Source organism: Trachemys scripta, chromosome 1 (assembly GCF_013100865.1).
Source record: "Trachemys scripta elegans isolate TJP31775 chromosome 1, CAS_Tse_1.0, whole genome shotgun sequence".
Classification (NCBI taxonomy): Eukaryota; Metazoa; Chordata; order Testudines; family Emydidae; genus Trachemys; species Trachemys scripta.
Window position 1 is genome coordinate 225,723,702 of NC_048298.1, and position 17,305 is coordinate 225,741,006.

The 17,305-nt window shown below is 41.1% G+C and overlaps 1 protein-coding gene across 1 annotated transcript in view; it reads left to right on the top strand.

The window, feature by feature from the left end:
• Nucleotides 1–17,305, top strand: part of PPP2R3B (protein phosphatase 2 regulatory subunit B''beta) — a 90,121-nt gene that overhangs the window by 22,371 nt on the left and 50,445 nt on the right. The gene's annotated exons all lie outside the window — the stretch shown is intronic.

Consider the following 17,305-nt stretch of genomic DNA (forward strand, 5'->3'; position numbering starts at 1 on the left):
GATAGATTGATTGGTATGAGCTTCATTTCTCATCTCATTCCATCCATCTAGTAGTTTGGTAAATGAACAAAATACAAACTGAATTTTTTTTCTAGAGAGGTTAATACATACATTATGTCAAGTTGTTGTCTTAATGCTAATGGGTAGCTGGAGCATTTCTTCAGCTTTGGGAGAACTCTTAGTGGTCTAAACGTAATGACAGTTCTGTAGAATTTGAACTATAAATCCTTATTGTATGATGTCCCAACCAGATCTGTGACAAGCTGTACAGACCAAGCCCCAAAATCATTCTACATGAACACTAAAACATAACTGCATAGAGGGGGATGCAGCATGTCTGCCTTTGTATTGCTCTCTATAATAGTGTTACTATGTAGTACCGCCTCAGTGGTGGTATTGATTTATTTGTAAACTGTAACTTAAGACTGGATGGTCCTTTGTCCTTTGCCAGTTGTGCCATCACTATACTGCACAAGAAACCACCCTGTGCTCCTGTACAGGACGGGGCAAAGCCCAGTACTTTAATTCCCCTGAATGCAAATACTAAATAAGGATAGAAATGACAACACTAGCCTCCCGGAGGCTCATACACATGGCTACCAATTCAGGGCTTGTGCTTAAAAGCACAACAGGCTCTTTAGTCTTCCAGAGACCATAGATATAATTGCATCAAACATACACTTTTGTGGTATTCTTTCCTGAAAAGATGCTGCTGTTTTCTGATAGTGTCATGCCACCTCATGTACCTTGAGAGGGTTATCAGTGCTGATACATTCAATATAAAGATCTTTCCTGGCTCCATGGGAGGAAGGGGCTGCCATAAAATCTCCTTTTTAGATCTGGAAAAATGTAGCTAAGCAATGTTCCTCTGAACAGCGTATCGGTACCTCAACTGCAGTAATGAAATGATTGCACTTGAGGCAAGTTGGTGTACCATTGGTGTCTTGTGACACTCTTAATGTATACTATACAGAACAACTTAGAAAGGAAGCATTGTCTGTCTGACTGAAGAACCAAGTATCAATTTTTGATATAAGAGACTGAATTATTCATTCACTATCCTAGCTCTTCTGTTTTACTGTTTCTTATGCAGTATTCCTTTGTTATTCACTCATTGCACATATGACCCTGGAACAGAGAATTTTTCATATCTCCTCATCTTGGTAACCAGAAAGTTAATTCTGATTAGGCATGTTTCTTTAGGCATGTTAATGTTTTTTTTAAAACAAACAAAAAACACCGCCTTCCAATTAGCCATGTTCCAAACCAGCCGCTAAATTTTTATGACTTTTAAAAATTCTCTAAATTTTCTAAATACTGATTTTATTAGTGTTTAAATATTGATGTACTCTTCTTCTACACCCATTCTTATGCTGCTTTTTGGAATCTTCACAGATGAAAATAAGTAAAATTCCAGAAGTATCATTAGCTTTCTCCAGAAAATAGAGTTCACCTGAATTCTTTAGGCATAGGACAAATACAGATTTTGGAAGTTGGATGCAACTTATTTAAGTTCATGAAGTTTCACAGGTATACACCAAGTCTGTCTGGTTCAATAACACTGCTCTACAGCCGAAATGCTTCTGAAATAAATGTAGTCAAACTTTACTAATTCTGGGTCACTGAGAATGAAAATGATGCTTAAAATTGTTGATTGTCTCTAGTTTTCAAGATATGGTATTGGGTCAGTATATATGACCCTTGACTTGGGAATGGCGGAGGATAAGTGAGTTATAAAGGGAAGGGATCTCAATTTAAACCAGAAATGACTAAAATACATCTTTGACTGGATCTATGAATAAATCTGAGACTGGGTTTGGACAGTACTTGCTTTTTAGGCAAAACAATGAATGATGCACTCTGAAGCTGGTATTGCGTCATACATGATATGAATTGCATCATGTTATTCCTAGAAGTCATGGATGATGCAATCATAATGAAGCTTACATCACTCTGCTGAACAAATTGCCCTATATCAGCTCTAGAAATCAGACCGTGTCGTGCTCTCTTATTTGTCAGTGTTTGATTTTGCAAAGGGACACATTTCTGTTTAGCCAAAGTGAGCAAAGATGCCTTGTACTTGTGTGAACAGTGCAGATAACTTCTGCTATGTTTGTGGTGAAGTGACTTTTGCATCCCAAAAGCGCAGTATAACCACTATGGTTAAGAAAGCCTATCACCTTTATTTTGGCTGCAAAATTGGAGATCAGGACAAGAGGTGGGCCCCACACATATGCTGCAACACTTGTGCAACAAGTCTTCGCCAGTGGTTGAACAGGAAAAGAAAATCTATGCCTTTTGCAGTGCCAATGATTTGGAGAGAGCCAACAGATCATACCAGCAATTGTTACTTCTGCATGGTGCCTCCAGTTGGGAAAGGTGTGTTAAAGAAGAAAAAGTGGACTGTGCATTATCCAAACATTCCATCAGCTATACGCCCAGTACCCACGGAGAAGGACTGCCGGTTCCTGATGCAGAATCATTCTCACTTGAGTCAGACGAGGAAGAGGATGAAACTTCTGGTCCTGAACCATCAATGTCACAGGACCCACATTTTCTCCCATCCTCCTCCTCTGAACCACACCTCATAACACAAGGTGAACTGAATGACCTTGTCAGGGATTTGGAAGTACCCAAGAGTAAGGCAGAGCTGTTGGGCTCCAGACTACAGCAGTGAAATCTCCTGGCAGGTGATGTTAGGGTTTCCATGTTCCGTGACCGTCAAAAGGATCTTGTCCCATTCTTCTTCATGGAAAGTGATCTTGTAGCCTGCAACAACATCGATGGTGTAATGGCAGCCCTCAACATCGTTCACGATCCAGATGAGTGGAGACTGTTCATTGATTCATCGAAGACGAGTCTTAAAGCTGTTTTACTGCATAATGGCAATGTTTTGCCATCAATTCCAGTTGGTCACGCAGTCCATATGAAGGAAACCTATGACAACATGAAACAACTTTTGAGGTGCATAAACGATGACCAACATCAGTGGCAGCTTTGTGGCGATTTGAAGGTTGTTGCTCTCTTGCTTGGTCTGCAGACTGGATACACAAAGTACTGCTGTTTTCTCTGCGAATAAGATAGTCGTGCAAGAGATTCCCACTACAGCAAGAAAGATTGGCCACTCCAACAGTCATTGGAGCCTGGGAGGAAAAGTGTTCAGCATCCACCACTTGTTGAACCAAGGAAGATTTTGTTACCACCCTTACACATCAAGCTGGGTCTGATGAAGAACTTTGTCAAGGCCATTGACAAAACACAAGCAGCTTTCAAGTACCTCCGTGGAAAATTTCCAAGGTGAAGTGAAGCTAAGATAAAGAAAGGTGGTGTCTTTGTTGGTCCTCAGATTCGTGAACTTCTTCGAGATAATGCATTTGACCATGCACTGCGTGGCAAGGAAAAGATGGTATGGAAAGCCTTCCAGTTAGTGGCAATAAATTTTCTCGGAAACAACAAGGCAGACAACTACAGGTTGTTGGTGGAAAACCTCCTCAAGGCATACAAAAGCCTTGGTTGCAACATGTCACTAAAGATAAATTTTTTGCACTCTCATCTAGATTTTTTTTCCACTGAACTGCGGAGCAGTGCACGACGAGCACGGCGAGCGATTTCACCAGGACATTGCAACAATGGAGAAGCGCTATCAGGGCAAATGGAGCCCATCAATGCTTGCAGTCTATTGCTGGACAGTGACAAGAGATGCTCCATTTAATGAATACAAGAGACAAGCCAAGAAGCGCCGAGTAGACACTGAATAGGACTAAACTATGTACATAATAGTTTTTTGCCTTTTGTTTCATAATAAATTTTATTTATATAACCCTTTTGCTGATTTTTAAAGTGTTACATAAACAGGACAGATGAAATATCATGTAAAGCAACCATAAACACATGAAAAGACCTAGGTTTACAATTTATGATTAAAACTCTATCTACACAATATACATAGACATAAAATGTAAAAACTTAAATATTTTAGAAACAGTAGCCAATCAGTTGTTTTAATTGTCATATTTGAATTCAGCACATCAAAATACATAATAAATAGCACATTTTATCTCTGAAGCAGACGACTTCTCAAAAATTGTAGAGCAGTGTAATTAAACCCATAACTAACTTAGAGGATTGGACACTTCCTGTTTACCCTACTGTTGTGGTTTGCAGTCACTGGAAAATGCTAACAATGAATTTAAATGAATAACTAGATCAGGGGTCAGCAATCTCTGGCCGCGGTTCGCCGTCCTAGGCCAATGGGGGCTGTGGGAAGCGGCGCGGGATGAGGGATGTGCTGGCCGCGGCTTCCCGCCTCCCTCATTAGCCTGGAGCAGCAAACCGCAGCCAGTGGGAGCCGCAATCGGCCAAACTGCCGATGCGGCAGGTAAACAAACTGGCCCGGCCCACCAGGGTGCTTACCCTGGCGAGCCGCGTGCCAGAGGTTGCCGATCCCTGAACTAGATCAAAGAGCGCAAAATGAAGACTGGTTGCTCCCTAACTACCCAATCTAACCCAAAACATTTAACATATTAAATTGGAATCAGAAAAACTTAGCTCCTTACTTAACATGAACTAATCATTTCTTGTTTTAAATTATATATTCAACTTCCTCCAGTGTTGCTAAAGCTAAATTTTGAACTAATGGATACCACAATTGTCCTGTCAAAAGCTAGATGCTGTTAAGCTGTAAAAATGTCCCTCTCAAATCTCCAAAAAAGTGCTGCTCCTGAAATCAGCGATTCATTCCAATATCAATGATTGGTCAGCTTCAAACAACAAAAATGGTCCTTCAGAATGCAAGCACAAAGACAGCCTTTAATTATAGCAGTCGCTGTGTGCTCAAGTTATAATAAAGCTGTAATCCTTTGGGTGGACATGTCTGTAATATCTGTGCTTGTGCCACACTTGTCACTTCAAACAGTTTTCTTAGCTGAAATCTATAAAATAGAATTGGTAACATCAGGTGACCTTAATTTCTCTAAATTGGAAGCCTCCTGTTCCAAATGACTGCACTAAGTAAAAACTTTGTTGATCTGGGGAAAATGTCAAATTAGTTTTTTTTTTTTCCCCTATACTCTTCAGTTCACAATGAAGGGTACCAAATTTAAGATTCTAGTTTAATTAGAAAATGAAAATTATTTAATGCACCCCTTTATCTATACAATATACTTCCAATTATCCAAATAGCATGGGGGACACTATTTTATTTGGGTAATTGGGAGTTTAGATAATTGAGAGGGCAGGAACTATTCAGCAGTGAGGTATCCACAGCTGGAGGTGTGTCCTTCTCAGTCCTGGCTGGTGGTCTCTGCCCCACCACAACTGCAGCCTCCTCTTTGCCCATCTTGTGCCTTTAGGGATCAGGTGTCACAAGCCTTGTGGCATCATTGGGAGACCTCAGCGGAACTGCAGTCACAGCCCTGCTCACTCTCTTCTACGGAGGGCTTCCTGTGGTGCCATAGGAGCCAGTCAGCAGTAGAGTGGTCACTCCTGCATCCCGGAACCTGTTGTTCTCCTCCTTGCAGTCCTGGCCGGGAGCCTCTGCTCTATTATCCAAACATCTACATTGTCTGAATCTTTGCCTTGTCCCCCATCATGAGACACATTACCTCTACAGTAAGTATCTCATGGTGTGAGACAAAGAAGTGATTCAGTTAATGTGGAAGTTGGGGTAATAGAGTTTTAGGTAAATGGGAGCATACTGTAATAGTTAAATTACTGTGAACTGCTTCTCAGAAGTTAGTTCAGCAGGAAGTGTTGTTGCATTGTTAAATAAGACTTGCAGTCCTTCAGCTGATAGATAAGGATAAAATTTTCAGTTCTGATTTAGTGCATAGTAACCAACTGACTATCAAAAGGGCATGTTTTTACATAAGATCAGCTATACTGGGTCAGACCAGTGGTCCATCTAGCCCAGTATCCTATATTCCAATAGTGGCTGGTGCCAGATGCTTCAGAGGGAATGAACAAAACTGGGTAATTACCCTGACCATCTTGGTTAATAGACATAGATCAGGGGTCTCAAACACACAGCCCGCGGGGTTATTTCCTGCAGCTGCCAAGCTCCCCCACCCGACGCCCCCTCTTCCCCCAGCGCGACGCGTCCCCGCTCCTCTGCCTACTTCCAGGCACTTCCCACTGACAAACAGCTGTTTGGCGGTGCTTAGTGCTTTCTGGGGGGAGGAGCGGGGAGCCGCATGTGCTCAGGGGAGGAGGTGGAGAAGAGGCGGGACGGGGTGGGGATTTGGGGAAGGGGTTGGAATAGGGGCGGGGAACGGGCGAGTTGGGGTGGGGACTTTGGGGAAGGGGTTGGAATGGGGACAGGAAGAGGTGGGGCGGGGGTGGGGCCGGGGACAGTGGGGTGGGAACTTTTGTACCTTTATATGAAAAGGTGTCAGTGATGTGGCCCTAAGGCCAATGTCCTAGTCCTCATGTGGCCCTCGTGGTGACTTGAGTTTGAGATCCCTGACATAGATGGACCTATCCTCCATGAACGTAACTAATTCTTTTTTGAACCCAGTTATACTTTTGGCCTTCATGACATCCTCTGGTAGTGAGTTCCACAGGTGACTGAATTGTGTGACAAAGTACTTCCTTTTGTTTGTTTTTAAACCTGCTACCTATTCATTTCATTGGGTGACCCCTAGTTCCTGCATTATTCGAAGGGGTAAATAACACTTCCTTATTCACTTTCTCCACACCATTCAATATTTTATAGACCTTTATCAGATCCTCCCCCCAGTCACCTCTTTTCCAAACCGAACAGTCCCAGTCGACTTAGTCTCTCCTCATATGGAAGCTGCTACATAGCCCTAATTTGTTTTTGTTGCTCTTCTCTGTACGTTTTCCAATTCCAATCTCTCTTTTGGGATGAGGCAACCATATTCAAGGTGTGGGTGTACCATGGATTTATCTTATTTTCTCTCTTGTATGGTTCAGAACATTGTTTGCTTTTTTTGACTGCTGCTGTATGTTGAACAGATGTTTTCAGAGAACTATCCACAATGACTCTAAGATCTTTCTTGAATGCTAATTTAGATCTTGTAATTTAGTATGTATAGTTGGGATTGTTTTCCAGTGTGCATTACTTTGCATTTGTCAACATTGAATTTCATCTGTTTTGTTGCTCAGTCACCGAGTTTTGTGAGATCCCTTTGTGACTCTTCACAATCTGTGTTGGACTTAACTATCTTGAGTAATTTTGTATCATCTGCAAACTTTGCCACTTCACTGTTTACCCCTTTTACAGCACAGGTTCCAGTAAAGATCCTTGGGGGACTTTGCTATTTACCTTCTCCACTGTGAAAACTGGCCATTTATTCCTATCCTTTGTTTCCTATCTTTTAACCAGTTACTGATCCATGAAAGGGCTTTCCCTCTTATCCCATGACTGCGTACTTTGCTTAAGAGCCATTGGTGAGGGACCTCGTCAAAGGCTTTCTGAAAGTCCAAGTACACTTTCAGTGAAAAGTCCAAGAGGCATGCTTTCCCTTTACAAAAGCAGTGTTGATTTGTCCTCAACATATCATGTCCATCTGTGTCTCTGATAATTTTCAACCAATGTGTCTGGTACTGAAGTTAGGCTTACTGGCTGTAACTGCCAGGATTGCCTCTGGAGCCTTTTTTAAAAAGTTGGTGTTACATTAGATATTCTCCAGTCATCTGGTACAGAGGCTGATTTAAGTGAGTACTCCTGTTCTTTTTACACTAAAGTTAGTAGTTCTGCAATTTCCTATTTTGAGTTTCTTCAGAACTCTTGGGTGAATGCTGTCTGGTCTGACTTATGGTTAAATTTATCCACTTGTTGCAAAACCACCTCTATTGATGACTTAGTCTGAGACAGTTCCTCAGGTTTGTCACTGAAAAAGAATGGCACAGATCTGGGAATCTCCCTCCCATCCTCTGCAGTGAAGACTGATGCGAAGAATTCATGTACCTTCCCCACAGTGGCCGTGTCTTCCTTGAGTGCTCCTTTAGTACATTCATTGTCCATTGGCCCCACTGACTGTTTTACTCCTGGGGGAATTCTGCACCACTGTGCATGTGCAGAATTTAGGTTCCCTGAAGATTTCTCTGCTTCTGATGACTTTCTGATGACTAAGCAAAGGGAAGCCACAAGAGTGGTCATGCGACCCTCCCCAGCAGTATGTTTCATGTGCCATGGGCAGGCGGCAGAGAGGTAAATCACTGAGGGGCAGGAGGCAGGACTGAGGAAGACCCAGCTGGTGGTTCCTACCTTGCGTCGAGCTCAGCTGCTAATCTGGGCTAGGCTGGGTTGGGGAGGACGGGACTTCCTCTTCCCCTGCACAGCATCCGGGGCCGGGTCAGACCCATCTCCAGATTTCTTCCCTGGCTGTAGGAAGTTCTGCAAACTCCCCTCCCACCACCACCCACATGCTTCCTGCACCCATTGCTCCTCAGCTACAGGGGGAGGGATCCCAATCCATCCAGACCCCCTCATACTCAGACCCCCCAATGACCCCCATTCCCTCTGCATCTGGACCACCCTGACGAGTCTACCACACCCAGATCCCCACCCCACCAAGCCCTAACCAGTTGCACGTGGATGCACCCCATTGAGCCCCACTTCCCCAGCATCTGGACCCCTGAGCTCCGCAGACCCACCCACTAAGCTCTATCCCCTTCACCCCGCCCCCCCCCCCCCCCCCCCCCCCCCGCAGAGTCCTATTACCATTGCACCCGTCCCCTCCGTACCCAGATCCCCCCATTGAGCCACACGGACCCAGATTGCCCCATGCAGAACCTTCTCAACCCACACCTGGATCCCCCCACACTAAGCCCTTCCATATTTGGATCCTGCCTTGCTGAGCCTGCCTCCCACAGTTGGTGCACCTGGCATGGAGGGGCAGGGCTCTTGGGTGTTTCTGAGGCGGTCCCAATCCTTGCACTATGTCACGATTGGGTGCAGCCTCACTGCTGAGTCCATGTCCCCGAGAGTGTGTGTGTGTGTGTGGGAGCTGCACAGTGATCTTTGTGCTGCCAGTGTCCTGTGCTCCCCAATACTATGCTGGAGCCTACACATTTATTTGACAAATAAAATTTGCAGAATTTTAAAATATTGTGCGCAGAGTTTTATTTTTGGTGGAGAATTTTTAATTTTTTGGCTCAGAATCCACTCAAGAGTATTGTTTGGCAGGCTTTCTGCTTCTGGTATACTTAATTAATTTTGCGTTTAGTTTTTGTCTTTTGCTAGTGGTTCTTCAGTTCTGTTTTGGCCTGCCTAATTGTACTTTTACACTTGACTTGTCAAAGTTTGTTCCTTTTATTTTCTTCAGTAGGATTTGACTTCCAGTTTTTAAAGGATGTCTTTTTATCTCTAATTGACTCTTTAACTCTGTGTAGCCATAGTGACATTGTTTTGGTCTTTTTTTTTTAAACTTCTTTTTTTTATTTGGGGGATACATTTACTTTGAGCCCCTATTATGGTGTGTTTAATCAGTTTCCATGCAGCTTGCAGGCATCTCACTCTTGTTACTGTTCCTCATTTTTATGCAGTTCCTCTTTTTGATGTTTAGATGCTACTTTGGTGGCTTTCATTGGTATTTTCCCCCCTACAAGGATGTTAAATTTAATTACATTGTGATTGTCATTTACGAGTAGTTACTAGTGGATTGTGGATACTTCTGCTTGTTGGAGCTACCCCTTCCCTTACTGCCACTGAACTTCAGAAACCTTCTGAGAAGCAAAACCTGTTGAGGCCAGGCAAGTGCTGTCTTTTGGCCCTGAGCATGTGTAGTCAAAACTGTGTGGCCCCAAATGCCTCAGTGCCTCTTTTTTCTCTATCTTGCTGTAGAAAAACTGTTGATTGTGATGAGCCCTGGGGGAGAGCTTAGGGTTGACAATAAGTAAACATGTTTTCAAAAGTGTTAAACCAAATCTGCGCTAGTGTTTAAAACCATGATAGTTACTGTTAGCTAATTCTTCAACAAAAAAACTTTAAAAACAGATTCCAACGAGAAACTGCAGAACTGGAATTAATTTGCAAACTGGACAGCATCAAACTAGGCCTAAATAAAGACTGGGGGTGGATGAATCACTATAAAATTAATTTCCCCCTGCTGATACTCGCACCTTCTTGTCAACTGTTTGAAATGGACCACCTTAATTACGTTGGCCTCATTAGCATTACAAAAGTGATTGTTGAGAATAGCCCACTTCTACCTTAATTGAATTGGCTAGTTAGCCCGCCCTCCCCCCCCCCCCACTTTGTAAGGCAACTCCCATCTTTTCATATGCTGTGTATTTATACCTCCCTACTGTAATTTCCACTCTATGCATCTGATGAAGTGGTTTCTAGCCCACGAAAACTTATGCCCAAATAAATTCGTTAGTCTCTAAAGTGCCACAAGGACTCCTCGTTGTTTTTACTATTATTCTTTTATAGTCTTAAATGTGACTTGTTTGCTACTCTAGATGTGGCTGTGAGAGGGTTAAGAAGGTTAAACTGAGGGGGATAGTGAGTAAACTTTTCTTTTCCTTTTCTTATTGTGGTTTGTTTTCCATAGTGAACTTGCTTTCAGGGTTAATTAGTCTAAATAGTTATGTTGAAGATGCTTGATGTATTAGATTTTTGTCTCATTGGTTAGCGTAACATTAATCACGATGTGCTTTTTGCCTTTGTAACAAACTTTTTAAATCTTCTTTTAAAGAATCCTCCTTTTTTTAGGCCAGAAGGGATTATTATAATCATCTGGTCTGACTTCCTGCATAACAAGGCCAAAGAATCTTACCCAGTTATTGCTGCATTAAGTCAAAATTTCTGCTTGAGCTATAGCATATCATTTAGGAAGTCTGCATATCAAGACTTCAAATAATTGAGAATCCACTACATATGTAAATAAGTTATTTCAGTGGTTATTTACCCTTGCCATTAAAAATGTGCACTTTATTTCTAGTCTGAATTTGTATAACTTCAGTTTTCAACCATAGAATCTTGTTATGCCTTTTTCCTTTAGGATTCAAGTCTCGTCCCAATATAGGTACTTTTAGTTTTGTGATTTGTATTACATTCTCTTGCCTGAACTAAAGAGATTGAGCTTCTTTAGGTTTTCTTTAAAGGCACGTGTGGAGAATGTGAGAAATTTCTGTATTTTTATTAAAAAGATATGTTACTCAGTTACCCAACCACTTTTGTATTGTTACCTACTAGGTATGAAAGGATTAATTTCTTCCCAGGAACAAGGGGAATAAGAGATCAAATGACTAGGTCACATAGACATGCTGGAATTGGAATGAATGGACTATCAAGATCTGTCAAAATGTGAATGGAGCTACCTTGGAGATACACTGAAAGACCAATGGTTGGACCATTAACTCGTAACAGCTGCCAACCAAGGGGACTTTTTGGATTTGGCAGTCAAATTAGAGTCTGACCACAACTCCACCCTTCCTGGGCAGGGGGAGGACATGTGAAAACAGCATGATTGACACTTGAAACAAAGGACTCTGAAGTGTTAGCAAATGCTGATAAGAGCCTTGTTCTCACAGTTGATGGTAATTCAGTCTCATATGGGTGGGCAAGATGAGGAAGGTTGGCTGCAAGTGTGCAGTCTGCCTTCCTGATGATGGCAAAATGAAACCCTGCTAACTAAACAAGGAGATGCTGGCAAGCCAGATGGAAGACTTTTAGTTTCGCTTGATCATTTTAACCCAAAGCCATAAATACTGTATTCCAGTGGACTAATAAATGCCAGTTTATTTTATAAAGGCTGTCTTTTGTCACTGCAAACAGTTGCTGGTTGCATAGCTCCCACGAGAGTAAGTCTCCAACGGGGGGGTCCAAGCTCAGTTGGATCGGCTGAAGAAGCTACAGTGAGAAACAGGTGCGGCCGGCAAGGATGCAGTCTCAGGGTACGTCTTTGCTACCCGCCAGATCGGCAGGTAGCAATCAATCTATTGGGGATTGATTTTATTGCATCTCGTCAAGACGCGATAAATCTATCCCCGAAGGTGCTCCCGTTGACTCCGGAACTCCACCAGGATGAGAGGCGGAAGCGGAGTTGACGGGGGATCTGCGGGGGAGCCGCAGCCATCGATCCCACGCCATGAGGACGGGAGGTAAGTCGATCTAAGATATGTCGACTTCAGCTACGCTATTCTCGTAGCTGAAGTTGCGTATCTTAGATCGATTTCCTTTATCATTGATAAAGGTATTGAATAGCATAGCCCAGAGAGCAGATCCCTGTGGGACTGCACTAGAAACGCCTCACTTAGGGCATGTCTTCCCTACCAATGTTAAAGCACTGCCGCGGCAGCGCTTTAACGTGGCTTGTGTAGTTGCGCCATAGGACTGGGAGAGAGCTCTCCCAGTGCTAAAAAACCACCTCCACGAGGGGAAGAGCTACCAGCACTGGGAGCACAGTCTACACTGGCACTGGGAGCGCTGTCTGCACTGGCACTTTACAGTGCTGAAACTTGCAGGGCTCAGGTGAGTGTTTTTTCATACCCCTGAGAGAGAAAGTTGCAGCGCTGTTAAGTGCCAGTATAGACAAGCCCTTACAGTTACTTTGTGATCTATCAATTAACCACTTTTTAGACGTCTTGAGGTCTTAAAAGTTGTGGAGTCCATGTTCCAACCCTTCCTGTTCTGTTGTCTTTGAGCTTTAGGACTGTTAGGGAGGGGACAAATGTGGTAGAAACACATGCAGGAAACTGTTCTGCTGCTATAATTAAAACAAAATTACTATCTTGTGATTTGAGGGACCAAATTACATGTACTGTTAGTATGTGGTGCTTGAATTAAAGTGGTGGTTGTACTTTCACACAGCAATCATTCTATTCTTGGAAACCCAGTGAAATTCCAAGATACAAATGCATTTTTGAAAGGATTAGTTAAAAATTCAATTCATGTCAGACTGATGAAGCACTGAACAGCTGGTGCTATGTTGGAAGTAGCTACTGATAAAGAGTTGTCATTCATGTACTTTAAAAATACCTCTCCTTGTACCAGATTACTCTATCAGCTTTAAGTTAAGGTGATTCAAGGTAAATGTATACCTAGGAGTAGTTAGATTTCTAAATCTGTCTGCAGGACTTCATAAACTCATATAATGCATAACACCAGCCTAGACTATAACTATGCCTTTTTTGATGGCAAACCTCAAAATAGCATTCTTATGCTCTGGCAGGATCCGTAAACCAAACCAGTGTGGTGTTTTTTTGTTTTTTTTGTTTTTTTTTTTTTCTCTACAAACTAGTCCAAGTATACTTGGACAAAATACTAAGGGCTGTAGCAGAAAACTTTAAACTGCATAAGTTGGGCGCCTAAATAAGTGGCTTTGTTTTGAAAGTGATCAGCCTCAGCGCTCTCTCTCTCCTTGGAATGGGAGCTATAAGTGCTCACCTTTTTTACGTAAGCACCCAAGCTTACAAATGTGGGTCATCATAGATTCTTTTTTATGGGTAGGCTTTTGTAAAGAGGTGGGTTTTGCATTAACATCTCTGGATGGTCACACTGGACTACATCTCCATTTCACGATAGTTTGTCTGGCTCTTTCTCGTTTTCAGGTTTCTGATGAGCACATTTGAGGGTCATAAATAACAAGGAAGTCCTTGTGGTAGCCTAGTTCCACTCCAACAAGGTGATATTTGACACGGAATTGGGTTCTAGAAGCTCTTTTAATTTAATTTTTTCCCCCCAATGCTTAACATTGTGTGTGTGTGTGGGGGGGGGGGGGGGGGGGACTATGAAAAATGGACCAGTTTACACTCTTCATAGTGTTGTCTTCCTGGGGCTGCAAAAGAGCCTGAAATTATAGTTCTCATTCCTCTCAATAGTGTAACACTGAAACCTCAATTTGATAATTTGTGTCAACATTAACTATTTCACTACTGATCTCTTTAGCAGAAACATCCACCTAATGTGATTACCTGCAATCTCATGCACACCAACTCTCTCTTGGGCAACTTCTAAAACCTCCAGTTCTGCCTTCTAATTTGTGCACAAGTTAGACATTAGTCAGTACAAAAATGTGCATATATTGAAAACAGAGTGTGGGGACAGTGTAAAACTGAACTTAGTATTAAAATAAATATAGACTATTATACTGATTGCTCTAATCTTTGATTCACTAAAACTGCCTATTTAAAACTATTATCTGAAGCTGCCACAGAATCCAGGGACTTTGCTACAGAAATTGTCCAGACTACACAAGGCCTTATCAATAGGAAACAATAGTAACCCATAAAGATAGAATGCATTTTCTCTGGTAGTGATGGGACTCCTCTCTGAGATGCAGTTAGTTTCTGTGAATTGCACTGCTGTAACTCAGTGCTTCAGTAAGTGCATTTCAATTGCTTCAATAGTGTGAAATCTGCTTTATTGCAAATTTGATGAGTCTGTTCTATGTATGTGTGTATATTTGTGTCTCCTCTACACTTTCTTATAAAGAGAGGAAAACTATTCTCCCTGCATCCAAGTCTAGTGCTGATACAAGGCTTCCACATATAAACAGATATTCCAGGAATGCAAACAACCTCTCATTTGGCTGCAGGAGAGCCTTCTGTATTTAAAGTCCTTGCTGGGAAGCAAAGGAGAGTCCAGACTAAAATAGTTCAAGCTGGTGGGAGGGAGGGGGTTGTTGATGCTTGATAAAGTGTGATTAAAACTTAATGTTTGTTTCTTTTTACATTATTGTAAAATGCTAATTTAAATTATTTTAAATCAAACATTAAGTGAGACTTCAAACTAACTTGTCTGTGCTTTTGATAATTTTCTGGAATTCATTATGAGTTTATAGGGAATGTAACCTGCAGTGTCAAGTTAGTTTTGACCTTCGCTACTTCACATTAATATCATGTGTGGCCTGTAATGTTGCTGAATAAAGGGAGGAAATTCTCCCTGCAAACAAGTATAGAAAAGTGTGTATACTTCTATTTTCTCTCTCGTAATACAAAAAGGGAAACTTTGATACTGAAAGATATCAAATCTGAATGCGATAACAAGTAAATACCTTCTACAAATATACTTATTTATACCTGTGGAACTCAATACCAGACATCACCAAGGCCAAGAGACTAATAGAGTTAAAAGATTAAAATTTTCCATCCAATTCTTTATGTACATTAATATCTTGGTTGCTTTTAGAGAGCTGATCTAGATTAAGCAGAAGTTTTTGTTGATCTGTCCACAGTGACACCCAAGATCTTTCCTGAGTGACAAACGTTAATTGGAACCCAGCAATGATAGTTCAGATTGTTCCTTTCACTGTAACCATGTAAATGCAGTTAACTTCCCATCATGTTGTTCATTCAGCTAGCTCCTTAGGTCTAAAGTTTGTCTCTCACAAAATTTAGTTATCCACAGATTTTGCCACCTCACCGTTGATAATGTTTAATAAATTAATCACTGGTTTTGGTAAGGAAACTTGGTGTGCTTCATTATTAACAAATAGGCATTTTTCAGAGTGGTAGCCATGTTAGTCTGTATTAGCAAAAACAAGGAGGAGTACTTGTGGCACCTCAGAGACTAACAAATTTATTTGGGCATAAGCTTTCGTGGGCTAAAACCCACTTCATCAGATGTATGGGGTGGAAAATACAGTAGGAAGATGTGTATATACACAGTACATGAAAAGATGGGAGTTGCCTTACCAAGTGGGGGGTCAGTTCTAATGAGACAATTCAATTAAAGTGGGCTATTATCAACAGGAGGAAAAATCAACTTTGTAGTGGTAATCAGGGTGGCCTATTTCAAACAGTCAACCAGAAGGTGTGATTAACAGTAGGGTGAAATTAGCTTGGGGAAATTAGTTTTTGTAGCGAACCATCCACTCCCGATCTTTATTCAGGCCTAATTTGATGGTGTCCATTTTGCAAATTAATTCCAGTTCTGCAGTTTCTCGTTGGAGAACAAATTGGCATTTGTTCATATTACTTGTTTTGTCTCTTGGACAATCCATGATGGTTCTTTTAGCTCTCACCACCTTGTGATTACTTGAATTTTGTGAAGTAATTTGTCAAGGATAATTTAATTCACCATTTGTTTAGTGTTCTCTTTTTTGATAAGCCAAGATAAAGTACTACTGTTGCTTTAATAGAAACTTTTTTTTGTTTTCTAGCTATAAAACAGAAATTTGAGGTCTTCACTCAATCTTCAGAGTCTCTTCCTTATCCAGTTAGATGAATCCATACTCTATTAAACATTTAGGAATAATATTCTGTCATCTAAACTTAAAAAAAAAAAAAAAAAAAAGGCAAACACATGTATCTCAATCTAGATTGAGGACATTTGGACTCATCATGTAAGCTTTACTACCACACTAAATGCCATGTCTCTTGTACTCTTTCTTATATGGTGTTACCGGATACATTTGTTGGTACAAAATAGATGGGATCAGAGTTAAGGTTGTTTAACGATGCATTTTCTGACTCTAAAAGATACAATTGTTTAGAGGCTTTTTCAACTGTACTTTAATTTCCTGGCTTTCATTTTTCATAACTACAACTTAACTTTGTAATAATGCTTTTCTTAAAAAACTGATACCTTTAGAACCATAATTCTTTCCTCAGAAATCGGTGTCTTTGACTTGTATGTTACACGTTCCAGTGATCTATGATCCTGTAAAGAGAGCCCTTTTTCAATTTTTGTGGGTTTTGTGAATTAAATCTAAGCCTTGTTACACTGGCATCTGAGTAATTTCCTTTCCTGCATGCCAACCCTCCTCCCCCAAAAAAACACAACCTCTAGGTCTCTTTCCCAATGCTTATTTTAACTGTACCCGTTCTATTATACACAGGTACAGAGTCAAACAGTCTGTCCACTTTTTTAGAGGTACTGACAGTGCTGGGAGGGCTGAAAGTTTTAACAAGCTAAATGGAGATAGTAAACAGGATGCCATTCTCAAATAGTCATAATGGTGACATTTAAAGTAAATGTATTTAAACATGAATGTGTTCCCAGTGACAGCTAGAGTAAACCTATGACAATTTGAAATTTTAAAGCAATACCATTTCAGTCAGAATTTTTTTAAAAAAATTCCGGAACATTAGAACACGGGAGATGAAGAATGTATGCATTTTTTTACTTCAAAACCATATGAAAAAGTGTAAACTTGGCGGGATGGTGGAGAAATGAGAAGGGAAATTTTGTGAACTGAAACAGCCTCAGTCCCAAAAATATTTTTTAAACTACAATAAACTGAAACTAGGAGTCTAAAACTGCTATCTTGAACTGCAGCATTGCTACTGAAACATGATGTTCATGTTTACTTTAAGGTGTGACTTTCTTTGTAATACTTCAAGTACCTTTGTTTGGGCAAGAAAAGTTCATCCTGATAAAGCAGTTTCATAT